Here is a 19,323-nt window from a genome sequence, read left to right as displayed (position 1 = left end):
AAACGCACCCCGCGATGACCACCAAGGAAAACACAGCCCTGCCGGTTGCGGTGAGTTGGATAAACTGGAAAAAAGGTAAGTTTCAGTTTTTATTTTTTTATGTTTTTGCAACGACTTGTGAGGTAAGGGTGTTGGCAATGTTTTGTGAATGTTTTTTGAATTTTTGAATTTTCCCTCTCCCAAGGCCTCTCTCGGAGTGCTCCCGGCCTCGCACTACAGTTAGCGAGGATTCCGTTTTTGTCCCTTTGCACTGCGCCCCTGGCACAGAGCCCAAATGACAAAAGTTAAGCAATTGATCACTAACGTTAGTTGGGCGGTAAGTTTCCCGTCCCGCCTCCGTTTCCGCCCCGAAAACAGCAAAGCTGAAAATCCAGCCCATAGTGCTTCAAAGTTTGAATGCCCACAATGTCAAATTGAAAAGGAACAAATGTACTTTTGTGCTGCCTGAGGTTGTGCACCTTGCTCTGAAAGTTGGTGCAAATGGCTTGCAACCAGTGAAGGAAAAGGTTGATGCTGTTATGAATGCTCCAAAGCCACAGAACATGTCTGATTTACGATCTATCCTTCGAATGTTTCTTATCTGAGTTAGCGATCATGTTAGTTCCATTGCACGAGCTTCTCAAGAAGGATGTCCAGTGGAAGTGGACGAAATCACAACAGGAAGCTTACGAAGCTTGTAAGAGAAGTCTCTCTAGCGATTACTTGTGCACTACAACACAGAGTGTGAGCTTCAGTTAGCGTGTGATGCTTTGAGCTATGGTGTGTGTATGCTCTCATGAGTCACGTAATGGATGAAGGCCAAGAGAAACCAATCACATTCGTACCACGAACCCTCACAAAGGGCTAAAGAAACTATGTGCAAATTGAAAAGGAAGCACTCGCTTGTTTTGAATCAAGAAATTACAATGATCGGTAGAAGTTTCATCCTGATATAAATCACAAACCGCTCCCAGCAATATAGGGGCCCATATCTGCTAACCCTACAAGTGCCGCATCAAGAATGCAATATTGGGCAATGTTGTTGTCACAATATATCTACACGATTGAATATCGCACTTCAAAGCAAAACACAATCGCAAATGCCTTGTCCAGGTTGCCACATGAGGACTCGTCTGTTGGGATTGAAGATACAATTTTCATGCTAGGTACAGTTGACAAAAGCTTTCCTGTGAATATAACTGAGATTGCAGATGAGACTCAAAAGGACTCAGTACTGAAAAGAGAGTATGCAAACAGGAGTATGTAACGAGACCTGGGTGTCATGGTACATCAGGCATTGAAGGTTGGCATGCAGGTACAGCAGGCGGTTAAGAAAGCAAATGGCATGTTGGTCTTCATAGCGAGGGGATTTGAGTACAGGGGCAGGGAGGTGTTACTACCGTTGTACAGGGCCTTGGTGAGGCCACATCTGGAGTATTGTGCACAGTTTTGGTCTCCTAACTTGAGGAAGGACATTCTTGCTATTGAGGGAGTGCAGCGAAGGTTCATCAGACTGATTCCCGGGATGGCGGGACTGACATATCAAGAAAGACTGGATCAACTGAGGCTTGTATTCACTGGAGTTCAGAAGAATGAGAGGGGATCTCATAGAAACGTTTAAAATTCTGATGGGTTTAGACAGGTTAGATGCAGGAAGAATGTTCCCAATGTTGGGGAAGTCCAGAACCAGGGGTCACAGTCTAAGGATAAGGGGTAAGCCATTTAGGACCGAAATGAGGAGAAACTTCTTCACCCAGAGAGTGGTGAACCTGTGGAATTCTCTACCGCAGAAAGTTGTTGAGGCCAATTCACTAAATATATTCAAAAAGGAGTTAGATGAAGTCCTTACTACTCGGGGGATCAAGGGGTATGGCGAGAAAGCAGGAATGGGGTGCTGAAGTTGCATGATCAGCCATGAACTCATTGAATGGTGGTGCAGGCCCAAAGGGCTGAATGGCCTACTCCTGCACCTATTTTCTATGTTTCAACGGGGCCAAGTTTCGGCCTGAGTTTCTCCTGTTTTTTTGGAGCAGCTGGTTTAGAATGGAGTATCTTAGAAATTTGAATTCTCGGCATTTAGTTTGCTCCAGTTCTATTCAGTTAGAACAGTTTCACTTTGGAACAGAATTTCTTTTTCAAAAGGGGGCATGTCCGGCCACTTACGCCTGTTTTCAAAGTTTAGGCAGTGAAAACTTACTCCAAACTAACTTAGAATGGAGTAAGTGAAGATTTTTGTATGTTCGAAAAAACCTTGTCTGCACTTTAGAAAATCAGGTGTCGGTTACAAATTAGGCGTAGGGAATGGGGGGGGGGGGTTTAAAGGGAAGTTTACAAACATTAAACACTTCAGTTTTACAAATAAAGAGCCATCATCAATAATAAATGATAAATAGATCAATAAATCAACCAATAAATCAATCAAAAAAAATTAATAAAAATTTAAAACATTTTAAAAATCAATAAATAAAACATTTTCTACTTACCGACTGCAGCACCGGGAGTCCTCCAACAGCGTGCTGGGACGGCCCCCACAGTGTGTCTCTGTCAGTGTCTCTATCTCTCTGTCTGTCTGTGTGTCTCTCACTCTCTGTCTGTCAGTGTCTGTGTTTCTGACAGCGAGGGGAGGGGGAGAAGGGGGGTGGGAGGGGGAGAAAGGAGGTGGGGGGGGAGAAGGAGGGTGGGGAGGGGGAGAAGGGGGGTGGGGAGGGGGTTGAGAAGGGGAGAAGGGGGGAGAGAAGGGGAAAAGGGGGGGAGAGAAGAGGAGAAGGGGGGGAAGTGGGAGAAGGGGGGAGAGGGGGAGAAGGGGGGAGGATGGAGAAGGGGGAGGAGGGAGGGAAGGAGAGAGGAGGGAGGGAGGGAAAGAGAGAGAAGTGAGGGAAGGAGAGAAGGGGAGGGAAGGAGAGAGGAGGGAGGGAGGGAGGGAGAGAGGAGGGAGGGAGGGAAGGAAAGAGGAGGAAGGGAGGGAAGGAGAGAGGAGGAAGGGAGGGAAGGAGAGAGGAGGGAGGGTGGGAAGGAGAGAGGAGTGAGGGAGGTAGGGAGGGAGGGAAGAGGGAGGGAGGGAAGGAGAGAGAGGGCAGGAGAGAGGAGGGAGGGAGGGAAGGAGAGAGGAGGAAGGGAGGGAAGGAGAGAGGAGGGAGGGAGGGAAGGAGAGAGGAGTGAGGGAGGTAGGGAGGGAGGGAAGAGGGAGGGAGGGAAGGAGAGAGAGGGAAGGAGAGAGAGGGAGGGAGGGAGGGAGGGAGAGAGGAGGGAGGGAAGGAGAGAGGAGGGAGGGAGGGAAGGAGAGAGGAGGGAGGGAGGGAGGGAGGGAATGAGATGGGGGGAGGGAGAGAAGGAGGCTGAAAGGCCGGGCCCAAGACCTCGGGCTAGATTACAGGTAGGTGGCATCGGGTCTCGGGGGGGGGGGGTTCGCGGATGTCCGGGGGTGGAGGGGGGAAAGAGTCGCGGAGGTCCGGGGGGGGGTGGGGAGAGAGAGAGAGAGAGTCGCGGAGGTCTGGGGGAGGGGGGGAGGGAGAGAGAGTCGCGGAGGTCTGGCGGCGGGGGGGAAGAGAGAGAGTCGCCGAGGTCCGGTGGGTGGGGGTGAGAGAGTTGCGGAGGTCCGGGGGAGGGGGGGGGGGAGAGAGAGAGTCGTGGAGGTCCGGGGGAGCGGGGGGGGGAGAGAGAGTCGCGGAGGTCCGGGGGCGGGGGGAGCGGAGGTCGGGTCGCTGGGGGGGGGGGGGGAAGCGGGGGTCGGGTCGGGTGGGAGGAGCCTTATGCATGCAGCCCCAGTGAGGCCATTCGGCCAGGGCTAGGGGCTGCGTGCTTCGGGCCCCTCCCACAGTTTTGGGTGCCTGGAGCTACTGCACATGCGCACCAGCGCAGGGACCTGGCTCCGCCCCTAACAGCTCGTGCTGCGCTGCGCCCAGCTGCAGAAGACCTGCAGGGAGCTGGAGAATAGGTAAGTTTTTTTTAGGCGCACTTTCTGGCGTGAAAAACGGGCGTCCAGGTCCAGGCTGCGCCGTTTTAGGCGCGGCCCAAAACTTGGGCCCAACGTTTCTATGTCAATAGATCAGTAGATGGACACAGAATTGAAACCATTCCATAACCATCGTACTGAATTGTCTTGTGAGCAAGGTTGTATCAAGTGGGGAAATAGAGTGGGTAAGTAGAGTTGAGAGATAGAATTCTGGTTAAACTTCAGGGATCGTCAGTATGAAATCAATTGCAAGAAGCTTTGGTTACTGGCCAGGTTTGAATAGTGATCTTGAACCACTTGATCATGAACACATACATGAGTTTGACTAAGTTCAGACTTCAATAACTGAAGGTTCAAACAAGTCTGAGATAGAAACAGGGTCATCTTTGAGTTTGGAACCAAAACAATATAGCCCGAAAATTGATTCGACACCAAATCCTTCTGTAAGGAGATCAGGAAGGTCCGCAAATTGGCTATTAAAAGTAACAAAGCCAGGAATTTTTATTATTTGGTACATGCAATACTGGGAAAGATAGGACCAATGGGCTCAATTTTCCCCAGTGATTTGTGCTATTTTTTGGAGCAGGCTGCTTTTTTAGTGCTAATTTAAAAATCCACAGTTTCCCCAATCAATTTGCACCAGCGTAACTCAGTTAGTTACAATTTTTTTAGGTACGTTTTTTTTCAGCCAAAGGAGGCGTAACCAGCCACCTGTGCCAATTCTGGCCATTTAGGCAAGTTTGACCAGCTGAGAGTTACTCCAGTTCTGCTTCGGCCAGCATCTGTGGCCTCTGCAGAAAAACCTTCTGGGGAGTTAAGGAAATCGACGCAGGTAAGGAAATCGACGCAGGTAAGGAAATCGACGCAGGTAAGGAAATCGGCGCAGGTAAGGAAATCGGCGCAGGTAAGGAAATCGGTGCAGGTAAGTGCAGCAGATGCCCGGACAGCAGCAGTAGGAAAGGTAAGAGAGAGGGGGAGAGAGGGAGAAAGAGATTGGGGGGGGGGGCGGTGGTTGGGTGGTGGTGGAGAGAGAGGTGGGGGCTGGGGAGGGAGAAAGATGTGGGGGGGGAGGGGGTGTGGGGGAGTGGGGGGGAGAGAGGGGCAGTGGGGAAGCCTTTCGGGTGTATTATTGCGGGGACCGGGAGGGAGGAGGCCATTCGGCCTGGGATAGGGGTGGGTTATTGGATTGAAAAGGCACTTGGGGCCAGGGTCGGGCTAGGGAGCAGATCAGTAAGCCCTTTGGCCAGGGCTGGTGGTGGGTTCCGGGACTGGCAAGGCACTTGGGGCTGGTGGGGGGGGGGGGGTGTGGGGGGAGCTGGAGCTGGACCGGCACAGTCAAGGGGCTGGGGTGGGCTAGGCAAGCAGACCGACAAGCCCTTCGGCCAGGGCTAGGGGCGGGGAGCGGGACTGGCTTTAATAATTGGAGGTAAGTTGCTGCAATATATTTTAATGTGTTTTTAAGTTGATCCAATATATTTTAATGTGTTTTTAAGTTGATGCAATATGTTTTAATGTGTTGGAAGCTGGCTGTATGTTTCACTTTGCAGCCTCAGTGCTCATTGTGTCCCTGGTTACCACGGCAGCCCGATCTTTTTGACACAGATCAAGGCTACACCCGCAAAACTAAAGGTCAGGTTACGCCACGCCAAAATGAAGAAATCCAACGGGGAAACTTAGAACTTTTATTTTGCCGTATTAGGCCCCAAAAAAGGGGTGTAACTCTTCAAGTACGCTGAAAAAAGCTTTGGGGAAAATTGAGCCCATAGTTCTGTTGTACTTGAGAGGGGAATACATACATTTTTTTAAGGGGGAAAACAGTGTAATGTATTATCACATGGTTTGGTATGAGCATGCTTAGTTTGTTCTTGCCTAAAAAAGCAAGCACATAGGCAAGCAACTCATTGGGGCCAAAATTGCCCCTCTCCTTAAGGCCTGTGGAATGGCCGCTACTAGCCCAATTGCCCTCCTGACTTTTCCTGGCGCTGCCCCGATCCCCCGCTACTGCTCCGCTGCTGCCGATTCATGGTAAGCATGTCATCACCGTGCGCACCGCCGATCTACCTCCCTGACGGCGACATTCGCTTCCTAAAATCTTCGGCCCACCCGGCTGAGGACAATCAGCTTGGCGATGAACCCATGCCCCCACGCCCCCACCAGCAACACTGGAAAAGCCCCGTGGCTTTGCGTGAATTTACATTGGTGAGAGTTACAGTTACGTTACGTTTCATCATTGCCTGGCCTGGCCATGGCCATTGTTTCCAACCATTGTATTCATGTTTTACCTTGCGTTATTGGAAGACACTTCAGGACAATTGTAGAGTTAAATAAAATAATTTAATAATGACAGAGAAATGTGAAACTTTTTAGAACAAGCATATATAACCCCCTCCCTCCCCACCCCCAGCCTACTTTGCAAAAACCCCCCCGCATGCGCAGAACAGCCATTGCTATGGACGCCAGCCTTCCACATTGCTAAGGCTCATTCCACATCACTAAGGCTATCGCCCAAATAAAAAGCCAAAAGTAGCGATCAAAAAAATGGGTGATCTTCCAGCGATTCTGAAAAATAAAAAATCGCTAAGGCCGGAGCATTGCCCATTTTTGGGGTGATAGCGATGTGAGTGGAAAGTCTAGCCCATTGAGTCTGCGTGTTACAGTACAGCAGCCTTTAGCAGCTCTTCAGTCTAGTTTGGCAATCCGATGGCCTGTGTAGTGTGTTGTAAAGGTCTGAAGATTTTGAAAAGTATGAACATGTATTTTCTTTTTATTTGTAAAGGGGCAGATAAGCAATAGGAGCAATTCTTTTGTTTTTTCTTTCTCGCGCTCTCTCTCTCTGCAAGCCCTTTAGAGAGGCTGAGGCCTGTAAGAGAAAGCTTTAATGAAGTTACTGAAGGGTGCAAAAGACAAATTTATGGATAATCATGCTGTTGAGAAGTGTACAATATTTTTATAATGGAGAGGAAAGGAAGGTTGGAGATGGTATAGTGGTTTGAAACGACAGGGGCATTGAGGGTGGATCTTTTGAGGAGGGGTGATGGTAGATTTGAAAGAAAGGGTGGGCAGTGCTTGTGGAGAGGCAATCATTTACAATATTAGCAAAAATGGAGAAGTTTGGTTGTCAGCGGCTTAGTGAGAATGGAGTTCTCTCAAGGTGGAACTCTTGGATGAGATGAGCTCAGAGATGACAGGGAGGGAGGAGGGAAAAAAACTACATGGAGGGAGATGGGAGGACAACTAGAGTAAGTTGGGTGTTCACGGCTAGGTGGAGGAGAGACCTGGATAGGTTTGGCTTGAGCTCATCCGAAACTCTACTGCCCCTTTCCTAACTTGCAACAAGTCCCATTCACCCATCACCCATGTGATCGCTAATCTACATTGTCTCCAGGTCCAACAAAGGCTCAATTTTAAAATTCTCAACCTTCTTTTCAAATCCCTCCATGGCCTCGCCCCTCCCTAGCTCTGTAACCTCCTTCAGCCCTACAATCCTCTGAGATTTCTGCACTGCCCCAATTATGGCCTTCAGTTACCTCGGCCTTAAACTCTGGAATTCCCTCCTAAACCTCTCCACCTCGCTACCCCTCTCTGTTCCTTTAAGATAGTCCTTAAAACCCAGCTTGTGATTATCTGCCCTAATATCTCCTTATGTGACTCGGTGTTAAATTTTGCTTGATAATGCACCTGTAAAGTGCCTTGGGATGTTTTACTACGTTAAAGGCACTACATAAATGCACATGTTGTTGTTGAAGAGAAAGTGGGGCAAACAGCAGAGGCAGCTGAACAGATGGTCTGTAACCTGGTGACAGAAGTCCATGAGCTCCTTGAACTTGTTGTTAAAGGTGAGGGAGGAGTTTAAAGCGAGGATCAGGTTGCTAGGCTGGCAAGTAGATGGATGGACAGCAAGAATGACTCTAGATTATTGGGACAAACCTTTTAAAAAATATAACTTTGTGGGTTTGGGAGAAGAAACCATTGCTGGAGATGCTTTGGCTATGGACAGATAGGCAATAGTGGAACCAAGCAAGGATAATTTCATCGACCTGGACAATGGAGGAAAGATATTGGAGGAGGTTAGGAGTTGACTTTGGTTAGGTGGGACATATAGTCAGATAGGAAGTCTTCAGTAAGTGTTGCCAGCCATGTGCCAAATTTTAATCAAAGCCAAAATGTCAATACTATTTGTTACAATAAGGTTGTGGATGGCGAGGGCTTTGTTTACATATGAGCAATATTCTGGAGGGAAATGCATGGAGGAGCAGTGATTGTTGGGCCACTGACCAAGTCCAAGGGAGTAATGATGGGTGGTATGAGTGGGATGGATAAGTGGTTAGTGAGGTGAGCCCCTTGCAGGCAGACTGGGTGAGAAGGTTACCAACAGAGGAGGCTAGGCCAGTTGGTGTTGCTGCTCATAAGGAGGCAACGGTATGTGCCCTGAAGAGCCCCCCAGAAAAATGTCAAGGGAAGCACAGAGAGTAACTGAGGGATTATGCAAGGGAGAATTCAAGCCTGGGACAGCGGCCGTAGAGTAGGAAGGCAGAAGAGTAGCGATGGATTGGGGAGGGGGGAGGGAGTGAGGCAAAGTATCTGAGAGAGGAGAAATGAAGAGATGACATGGCTAGAGAGCAGGGAGGGGAGGATAGAAGAGAGAGAAGAGAAGGGCTTGAGCACAGATGAGGGAAAAAAAGGAGGTAGAAGTAATGAACTTGGGTCCAGAATGGCAGGCAAAATGTACATGCAAATGGAAACAGAAGAAATTCTGGTCACATAAGCTTGGCAGAGATTAGGAGAGGCATATACTGATGATAAATAGGGCACAGGAAGGAAACAGTCCAAAGTTTGAGGCACTGTGGTGGAATGAAGTTACTTGTAGCCAGCTTGGAGCACAAACAAACTGTTGGTGGATGTCAAAGGAAATCAGAGGGCTGATAGGGAGTGGAGAGTCCACCATGAGCAAGCAGATGGTGACCCTGGGGTCCAGTCCAAGTGTATAGTGGCCTGAGATGTTAGCAGAGTGTATCAGTAGAGCTGTTGGAACAGCAGAGGAGTGAGGAGCAGCAGGAGTGAAAGCTGAGGACCAAGTACAGTGAAGAGCGGGGAGCCAGGGGAGGGTGAAGGGTAAATCAACAGTATCAGTACGGATGAAGGAGTTGATCTGAAGAGGATTGTACAAGATCAGGAGCAGCAGAACAGGAGCTTAAAGTGTCAGTCCATGCTGGTCCGGTGTAACACTGAAATATAGAAACATAGAAAATAGATGCAGGAGTAGGCCATTCGGCCCCTCGAGCCTGCACCACTATTCAATAAGATCATGGCTGATCATCACCTCATTACCCCTTTCCTGCTTTCTCGCCATACCCTTTGATCCCTTTAGCTGTAAGGGCCATATCTAATTCCCTCTTGAATATACCCAACGAACTGGCATCAACAACTCTCTGCGGTAGAGAACTCCACAAGTTAACAACTCTCTGAATTGAGAAGTTTCTTCTCATCTCGGTTCTAAATGGCTTTCCCCTTATCCTTAGGCTGTGTCCCCTGATTCTGGACTTCCCCAACATCGGGAACATTCTTCCTGCATCTAAACCTGTCCAGTCCCATCAGAATTTTATATGTTTCTATGAGATCCCCTCTCATCCTTCTAATCTCCAGTGAATACAGGCCCAGTCGATCCAGTCTCTCCTCATATGTCAGTCCTGCCATCCCGGGAATCAGTCTGGTGAACCTTTGCTGCACTCCCTCAATAGCAAGAACGTCCTTCCTCAGACCAAAACTCAACACAATATTCCAGGTGAGGCCTTACTAAGGCCCTGTACAAATGCAGGAAGACCTCCCTGCTCCTATACTCAAATCCCCTAGCTATGAAGGTCAACATGCCATTTGCCTTCTTCAGCGCCTGCTGTACCTGCATGCCAACTTTCAATGATTGATGTACCATAATACCCAGGTCTCATTGAACCTCCCCTTTTCCTAATCTGCCGCCACTCAGATAATATTCTGCCTTCGTGTTTTTGCCACCAAAGTGGATAACCTCACATTTATCCACATTATACTGCATCGGCCATGCATTTGCCTGTCACCTAACCTGTCCAAGTCACCCTGCAGCTGCTTAGCATCCTCCTCACAGCTCACACTGCCTCCTAGCTTAGTGTCATCTGCAAACTTGGAGATATTACACTCAATTCCTTCATCTAAATCATTAATGTATATTGTAAATAGCTGGTGTCCCAGCACTGAGCCCTGCAACACCCCACTAGTCACTGCCTGCCATTCTGAAAAGGACCTGTTTATCCCGACTCTCTGCTTCCTGTCTGCCAACCAGTTCTCTATCCATGTCAATACATGACCCCCAAATACCATGTGTTTTAATTTTGCACGATAATCTCTTATGTGGCACCTTGTCACAAGCCTTTTGAAAGTGCAAATACACCACATCCACTGGTTCTCCCCTGTCCACTCTACTAGTTACATCCTCAAAAAATTCTAGAAAATTTGTCAAGCATGATTTCCCTTTCATAAATCCATGCTGACTTGGACTGATCCTGTCACTGCTTTCCAAATGCGCTGCTATTTCACCTTTAATAATTGATTCCAACATTTTCACCACTACTGATGTCAGGCTAACCGGTCTATAATTCCCCCTTTTCTCTCTCCCTCCTTTCTTAAAAAGTGGTGTTACATTAGCTACCCTCCAGTGTATAGGAACTGATCCAGAGTCGATAGGCTGTTGGATGGGTCTCTTCACCACTGGAGGGGCCCGATCACCGCTAGAGGAGGCCTGATCACTGCTGGAGGGGCCTGATCGCCGCTAGACTGAAGGATGTGAGAAAGCCATGGGAAACAAATGGATAGCAACAAAGTGGGAGCATGGGAACAGAATCTGGAGCAGGATAGGAACTAGCAGGAATAGATCAGAATTAGACTAACGGAGAGTACAAAATCCTATTTAAGGAGGAGTACCTGAGCCTACAGGAGCTGGTCAGTATTGTGTATGTAGGCACCGTTAGTAATGACTCCACGAGGCAGGGTATGATACTTAAACTGTGTAGACCTGTAGTCCTTTATTTGCAGCTCCTGAGAGCCGACAACAAGCTGTGAGTTCCCTTTTATACTGGGTTACCTGCCGTGTGCAGGCAACTCCTAGGTCTCCAGCAGCAGCACCCTCTGGTGTACCGGTAAGGTGTGTACAGTATAAGGGTACATTCAATGTGGCATAACAGTGTTACAGACATCACACAGTAAACAGGCATGCATACACAACAATACTGCCCCTGAGCATTTTTCATATCCTTATTGTCATGACCAGGGGAGGTGATCAGTGGTGGGCTATGGGAGGTTGTGGTGAGGGTTGTGTGGTTGCCAGGTGTGACCCCTGTGCTTGAGGCTGGCCTCGTACGTTTCCCCTCCCTCACACACAAACCAAGTGGGTGTCACTGTTGTAGGATCCCTCGGGGAGGTAGCCACGGCAGCAGTGGATGGTGTGTACACTCTGTGATGTGGGTAGTTGTAGGGTGGTGGGCAGGGCCACAAGACTGGGTGGGCTCCTTGTCCACCAATTGGGATGAGGGTCAGGTCATCCCAGGGTTTGCCAGGGAAGCTGGAGTGTATTGGCCTCATGCTCCTGGTGTTGGCCCTGGTGGCCAGGGGCTATAGGCCTGGTCTGGTGCAGGTTGCCATTGGTGGTGGCTGGGCTGCCCATTGACCACTGTCCCTGTAGTGGGTCTGCTCCCACTGGCTGTGTATGTGTCCTGCAAGGGGCATCACATTCGTTCCAAAGGTCCAGGCTACATGGTCAGGTAGCCTGCTGGACTTGGGGGTAGAAACATAGAAACATAGAAAATAGGTGCAGGAGTAGGCCATTCGGCCCTTCTAGCCTGCACCGCCATTCAATGAGTTCATGGCTGAACATGCAACTTCAGTACCCCATTCCTGCTTTCTCACCATACCCCTTGATTCCCCGAGTAGTAAGGACTTCATCTAACTCCTTTTTGAATATATTTAGTGAATTGGCCTCAACAACTTTCTGTGGTAGAGAATTCCACAGGTTCACACTCTCTGGGTGAAGAAGTTTCTCCTCATCTCGGTCCTAAATGGCTTCCCCCTTATCCTTAGACTGTGTCCCCTGGTTCTGGACTTCCCCAACATTGGGAACATTCTTCCTGCATCTAACCTGTCTAACCCCGTCAGAATTTTAAACGTTTCTATGAGGTCCCCTCTCATTCTTCTGAACTCCAGTGAATACAAGCCCAGTTGATCCAGTCTTTCTTGATAGGTCAGTCCCGCCATCCCGGGAATCAGTCTGGTGAACCTTCGCTGCACTCCCTCAATAGCAAGAATGTCCTTCCTCAGGTTAGGAGACCAAAACTATACACAATACTCCTGGTGTGGCCTCACCAATGCCCTGTATATTGTAGCAACACCTCCCTACCCCTGTACTCAAATCCCCTCGCTATGAAGGCCAACATGCCATTTGCTTTCTTAACCGCCTGCTGTACCTGCATGCCAACCTTCAATGACTGATGTACCATGACACCCAGGTCTCTTTGCACCTCCCCTTTTCCTAATCTGTCACCATTCAGATAATAGTCTGTCTCTCTGTTTTTACCACCAAAGTGGATAGCCTCACATTTATCCACATTATACTTCATCTGCCATGCATTTGCCCACTCACCTAACCTATCCAAGTCACTCTGCAGCCTCATAGCATCCTCCTTGCAGCTCACACTGCCACCCAACTTAGTGTCATCCGCAAATTTGGAGATACTACATTTAAACCCCTCATCTAAATCATTAATGTACAATGTAAACAGCTGGGGCCCCAGCACAGAACCTTGCGGTACCCCACTAGTCACTGCCTGCCATTCTGAAAAGTCCCCATTTACTCCTACTCTTTGCTTCCTGTCTGACAACCAGTTCTTAATCCATGTCAGCACACTACCCCCAATCCCATGTGCTTTAACTTTGCACATTAATCTCTTGTGTGGGACCTTGTCAAAAGCCTTCTGAAAGTCCAAATATACCACATCAACTGGTTCTCCCTTGTCCACTCTACTGGAAACATCCTCAAAAAATTCCAGAAGATTTGTCAAGCATGATTTCCCTTTCACAAATCCATGCTGACTTAGACCTATCATATTACCTCTTTCCAAATGCACTGCTATGACATCCTTAATAATTGATTCCATCATTTTACCCACTACCGATGTCAGGCTGACCGGTCTATAATTCCCTGTTTTCTCTCTCCCTCCTTTTTTAAAAAGTGGGGTTACATTGGCTACCCTCCACTCCATAGGAACTGATCCAGAGTCAATGGAATGTTGGAAAATGACTGTCAATGCATCCACTATTTCCAAGGCCACCTCCTTAAGTACTCTGGGATGCAGTCCATCAGGCCCTGGGGATTTATCGGCCTTCAATCCCATCAATTTCCCCAACACAATTTCAAGACTCATAAGGATTTCCCTCAGTTCCTCCTCCTTACTAGACTCTCCGACCCCTTTTATATCCGGAAGGTTGTTTGTGTCCTCCTCAGTGAATACCGAACCAAAGTACTTGTTCAATTGGTCCGCCATGTCTTTGTTCCCTGTTATGACTTCCCCTGATTCTGACTGCAGGGGACCTACGTTTGTCTTTACTAACCTTTTTCTCTTTCCATATCTATAGAAACTTTTGCAATCCGTCTTAATGTTCCCTGCAAGCTTCTTCTCGTACTCCATTTTCCCTGCCCTAATCAAACCCTTTGTCCTCCTCTGCTGAGTTCTAAATTTCTCCCAGTCCCCGGGTTCTCTGCTATTTCTGGCCAATTTGTATGCCACTTCCTTGGCTTTAATGCTATCCCTGATTTCCCTTGATAGCCACGGTTGAGCCACCTTCCCTTTTTTATTTTTACGACAGACAGGAATGTACAATTGTTGTAGTTCATCCATGCGGTCTCTAAATGTCTGCCATTGCCCATCCACAGTCAACCCCTTCAGTATCATTCGCCAATCTATCCTAGCCAATTCACACCTCATACCTTCAAAGTTACCCTTCTTTAAGTTCTGGACCATGGTCTCTGAATTAACTGTTTCATTCTCCATCCTAATGCAGAATTCCACCATATTATGGTCACTCTTCCCCAAGGGGCCTCGCACAACGAGATTGCTAATTAATCCTCTCTCATTACACAACACCCAGTCTAAGATGGCCTCCCCCCTAGTTGGTTCCTCGACATATTGGTCTAAAAAAACATCCCTTATGCACTTCAGGAAATCCTCCTCTACCGTATTGCTTCCAATTTGGTTAACCCAATCTATGTGCATATTAAAGTCACCCATTATAACTGCTGCACCTTTATTGCACGCACCCCTAATTTCATGTTTGATGCCCTCCCCAACATCACTACTACTGTTTGGAGGTCTGTACACAACTCCCACTAACGTTTTTTGCCCTTTGGTATTCTGCAGCTCTACCCATATAGATTCCACATCATCCAAGCTAATGTCCTTCCGAACTATTGCCTTAATTTGCTCCTTAACCAGCAATGCTACCCCACCTCCTTTTCCTTTTATTCTATCTTTCCTGAATGTTGAATACCCCTGGATGTTGAGTTCCCAGCCCTGATCATCCTGGAGCCACGTCTCTTTAATCCCAATCACATCATATTTGTTAACATCTATTTGCACAGTTAATTCATCCACCTTATTGCGGATACTCCTTGCATTAAGACACAAAGCCTTCAGGCTTGTTTTTTTAACACCCTTTGTCCTTTTAGAATTTTGCTGTACAGTGGCCCTTTTTGTTCTTTGCCTTGGGTTTCTCTGCCCTCCACTTTTCCTCATCTCCTTTCTGTCTTTTGCTTTTGCCTCCTTTTTGTTTCCCTCTGTCTCCCTGCATTGGTTCCCATCCCCCTGCCATATTAGTTTAAATCCTCCCCAACAGCACTAGCAAACACTCCCCCTAGGACATTGGTTCCAGTCCTGCCCAGGTGCAGACCGTCCGGTTTGTACTGGTCCCACCTCCCCTAGAACCGGTTCCAATGCCCCAGGAATTTGAATCCCTTCCTGCTGCACCACTGCTCAAGCCACGTATTCATCTGCGCTATCCTGCGATTCCTACTCTGACTATCACGTGGCACTGGTAGCAATCCCGAGATTACTACTTTTGAGGTCCTACTTTTTAATTTAGCTCCTAGCTCCTTAAATTCGTTTCGTAGGACCTCATCCCTTTTTTTACCTATGTCGTTGGTACCAATGTGCACCACGACAACTGGCTGTTCTCCCTCCCTTTTTAGAATGTCCTGCACCCGCTCCGAGACATCCTTGACCCTTGCACCAGGGAGGCAACATACCATCCTGGAGTCTCGGTTGCGGCCGCAGAAACGCCTATCTATTCCCCTCACCATTGAATCCCCTATCACTATTGCTCTCCCACTCTTTTTCCTGCCCTCCTGTGCAGCAGAGCCAGCCATGGTGCCATGAACTTGGCTGCTGCTGCCCTCCCCTGATGAGTCATCCCCCTCAACAGTACCCAAAGCAGTGTATCTGTTTTGCAGGGGGATGACCACATGGGACTCCTGCACTACCTTCCTTGCACTGCTCTTCCTGTTGGTCTTCCATTCCCTATCTGGCTGTGGACCCTTTCCCTGCGGTACGACCAACTCGCTACACGTGATACTCACGTCATTCTCAGCATCGTGGATGCTCCAGAGTGAATCCACCCTCAGCTCCAACTCCGCAACGCGGACCGTCAGGAGCTTGAGGTGGATACACTTCCTGCAGATATAGTCGTCAGGGACACTGGTGTCGTCCCTGAGTTCCCACATGGTACAGGAGGAGCATAACACCCGACCGAGCTCTCCTGCCATGACTTAACCCTTAGATACACTTAAATTGGCAACAACAATGTTAAAAGTTACTCACTGATATAGAAGAGAAAAAAGAAAAACTACTCACCAATCACCAGCCAATCACTTACCCTCTTGGCTGTGACGTCACCTTTTGATTTCTTTCGACTTCTTTTTTGCCTTCTCCCTGTAGCTGCACAAGTTCTGCCTTTATCGGCCTCTCCACGCACCTCCTCGACGCTGCTCCCGACTGCCGCCGACGCTGGGCCCCGGACTCCCTGCTGTGCCTTTTATAGGCCTCTCCACGCACCTTCGACACTGCTCCCGACTGCCGCCGACGCTGGGCCCCGGACTCCCTACTGTGCCTTTTATAGGCCTCTCCACGCACCTCCTCGACGCTGCTCCCGCAGGCGGATTCCATTGGCATCAGCATGGTCCCTGTAGGACCCAATGTCCTTTGGCAGTGTCCTATCGGTATACATGACACCTTGGCTCTGATCACACATAGTCGAGCCTGCATTATACATTCTAGCATTTGCATCACTTTTAGATGTCCTGGTTTCAACAGACATGGTTATATTAGACATTTCAAAATCTCTATCATTACTGTTAGGCACAATAAACTTGTTCTTAACCTTACTGATGCCTGCATTCATATCATTAGTCACACTAGTTAAACCAGCATCACAATTCATTGTTACATTGCATACATTTTCATACTTGCACCCTTTAATCGCATCTTTAGCTTTAAAGTCCGTGTACTCAAATAGTTGAAACTTTCCCTTTAAATTTCTTCGGTTACCGGTCTCCTTTAAGGGAACCTTCAAATCTGATTAGCTGCTCGGTGTCATGTGATGCTCCTTCATGCTCACTGGTGGCATGGCAGCGGCCATTTTGATTACAAGTGTTTCTCCTTGTGCTGCTGGTGCTGCAGCCATTTCCTGGCTTTCCTGCAGGAGGGCTGTGGTGGTCTTTTCTTCCACAGGGCCACTTCGCCTGATGTGGACCCGGTTCATCCAATTCCTGACCAGCAGCGTGGGACCGGCGGCGGCTACAATCCACAGGGGAAGTTTCAACTATTTAAGTACACAGACTTTAAAGCTAAAGATGCGATTAAAGGGTGCAAGTATGAAAATGTATGCAATGTAACAATGAATTGTGATGCTGGTTTAACTAATGTGACTAATGTTCAACACGCCGCCCTGGGAGACCTAGACATCTACACTGCCAACGATTTGGATTTTACCTTTGGTATAGGTGAGCAGCCTCGCCTGGACAGGAGACAGTTTTGGTCGAGTGTCAGGATTCATCCAAATTTTTTCAAAGGTCCTTTGGCTCATCACAGACTGGCTCGCCCCTGTGTTGATCTCCATGGAGACTGGGACCCCATCGATGTCTACTTCCATCATCCACGGAGAACTTCCGGTGGAGCAGGTAAAGATTCCATACTCTTCTTCCAGGGTTTGAGCAACTTCATCTTCATCTGTGTCGGAGCCCCGGTGATCAGCCAACTCATCAGAGACACAGTGAGTATAGCCTTTTCTGCACATTCTCTGAAGGTGCCCTTTCTCTTTGCAGCCTTTGCATGCATAGTCTTTGTCGCGGCACTGGTGGGCCCTGAGGTTTCCTCTACAGAGCCAGCACGGGGCCATCCGGTTAGCCCCATGTGGCGGACTCAGGGTTGCGGGACTTGGGGCAGCATTTCTGCCTTTAGAAGTATCCATGCGGTGCACTGCGCTCGCCAGTTTAGCGTCCTGGGTCAGTAGTTGCCTGGAGTCGTTGGCCGAAACCATGTAGGCCTGGCTCACTTGAATTGCTTTCTGCAGGGTGACCGTGATGTCAGCTGAGAGCAATTTGTGTAGGAGGTCTTCGTGGCTGATTCTGATGACAAATATGTCCTTTAGTGTTTCATTAAGGTGGTCGCCAAAATCACATGGTGCAGTTAATCTTCTTAAGTGTGCAGTATACTTGGCAATTTCTTGGCCCTCAAGTCGCCAGTAAGTGTAAAACCGGTGCCTGGCTGTGAGGATGCTTTCTTTCGGTTTTAGTTGTTCCCGTATGATTGTTACAAGTTGCTCATATCTCTTGGTGGTTGTCTTCTCCGGGGCTAGTAAGTCCCTGACGAGACCGTAGATGGTGGGCCCACAACTGCTAAGCAGGATGGTTCTGCGTTTGTTCGGTAGTGTGGCCGGTGTGTCCCCGTCCAGGTCGTTGGCTATAAAGAAGTGTTCCAATCTTTCCACTAAAGCTTCCCAATCTTCCCCCTCTGTAAATTGTTGAAAGTTGCTGAGGTTAGACATGTTGAGCGTGTAGTTCGTGACCTCGTATTCCCGGTATGTAGGCACCGTTAGTAATGACTTCACGAGGCAGGGTATGATACTTAAACTGTGTAGATCTGTAGTCCTTTATTTGCAGCTCCTGAGTGCCGACAACAAGCTGTGAGTTTCCTTTTATACTGGGTTACCTGCCGAGTGCAGGCAACCCCTAGGTCTCCAACAGCAGCACCCTCTGGTGTACCGGTAAGGTGTGTACAGTATAAGGGTGCATTCAATGTGGCATAACAGTGTTACAGACATCACACAGTGAACAGGCATGCATACACAACAGTCAGGAAATGCAATAGTCAGTCTAGCAGGGAATGCAGTCTCAGTAGAAAACAGCGGCTAAGGTGGAGGTCACATCAAAGCCCAGAAGCCAGCTGAGAAAAGGAATTGGAGCCAGGAGGAAGCAGATTTCTGCCCAGGACCCAACAGGGCAGCAGATTAAAGCTGAGAAGCCAGCAATACACTGGAGTACTGCCCTGACATATAGCGGGTAATCACAGCAGTCGGTGGTGAGTGGGCCCTGTAGGCTGGAATCGGTTACCATAACCTGGAAGAAGTTGAGTGTCATACAGTGTAGTCCAGCAAAGCAGCACAGTGCCGACAGGGAATGGGAGTCCACCATGAGCCAGCAGAGGTTGATGGCGGATTAGTCCCCGAGTCCAATCCCTCTGGGTGAAGATTCTCATCCTGCACAGGTCTCCTGTTCCTCTTCACTACCCAGTGACCGCTCTGGAACAGGCATGCAAGTGGTCATTTGGTGGGCTCAGGATCAAGCAATGCCCTTCAAGCTGAATAGCCTGCTGACTCTCACAGTCTAGCTTCACACACAAAGAGTGCCCATTCTGGAGCTGTATTGGGGTTGGGGGGCGGGGTTCGAGAAGGGGACTATTGTCATTCATGAACACTAAAGCAGTTAGCACTGGCAGAATGAATCTGGAAAGGAGTGGAGCTGAAAATAGTCGAAATAATGACAAAGCATTTTTTTAGCTAATGATAGAACAAATAGGACAGTTGCGGGTGACTTGAGCAGAATTATACTAATGACAAGGGCATGGGCGAAGAGTTGAACAGAGAATATGTATCTGGTCCTTGTACAGCACATAGAACTAAAAGTCAACTGGGTAACTTGCACATCTCAGCGGAAATGGTGCAGGCGGACTTAAAAGGGCTCAAGGTGGGAAAAGAAACAGGGCTAGATTTAATTCATTTTAGGGTACTGAAGGAAATGGTAGAGGTTGTGAGTTATGCCCCAG

The sequence above is a fragment of the Pristiophorus japonicus genome, chromosome 12 (assembly GCF_044704955.1).
Source record: "Pristiophorus japonicus isolate sPriJap1 chromosome 12, sPriJap1.hap1, whole genome shotgun sequence".
Taxonomy (NCBI): domain Eukaryota; kingdom Metazoa; phylum Chordata; class Chondrichthyes; family Pristiophoridae; genus Pristiophorus; species Pristiophorus japonicus.
The sequence above is the reverse complement of the archived record's forward strand: the minus strand, read 5'-3'. Positions refer to the sequence as shown.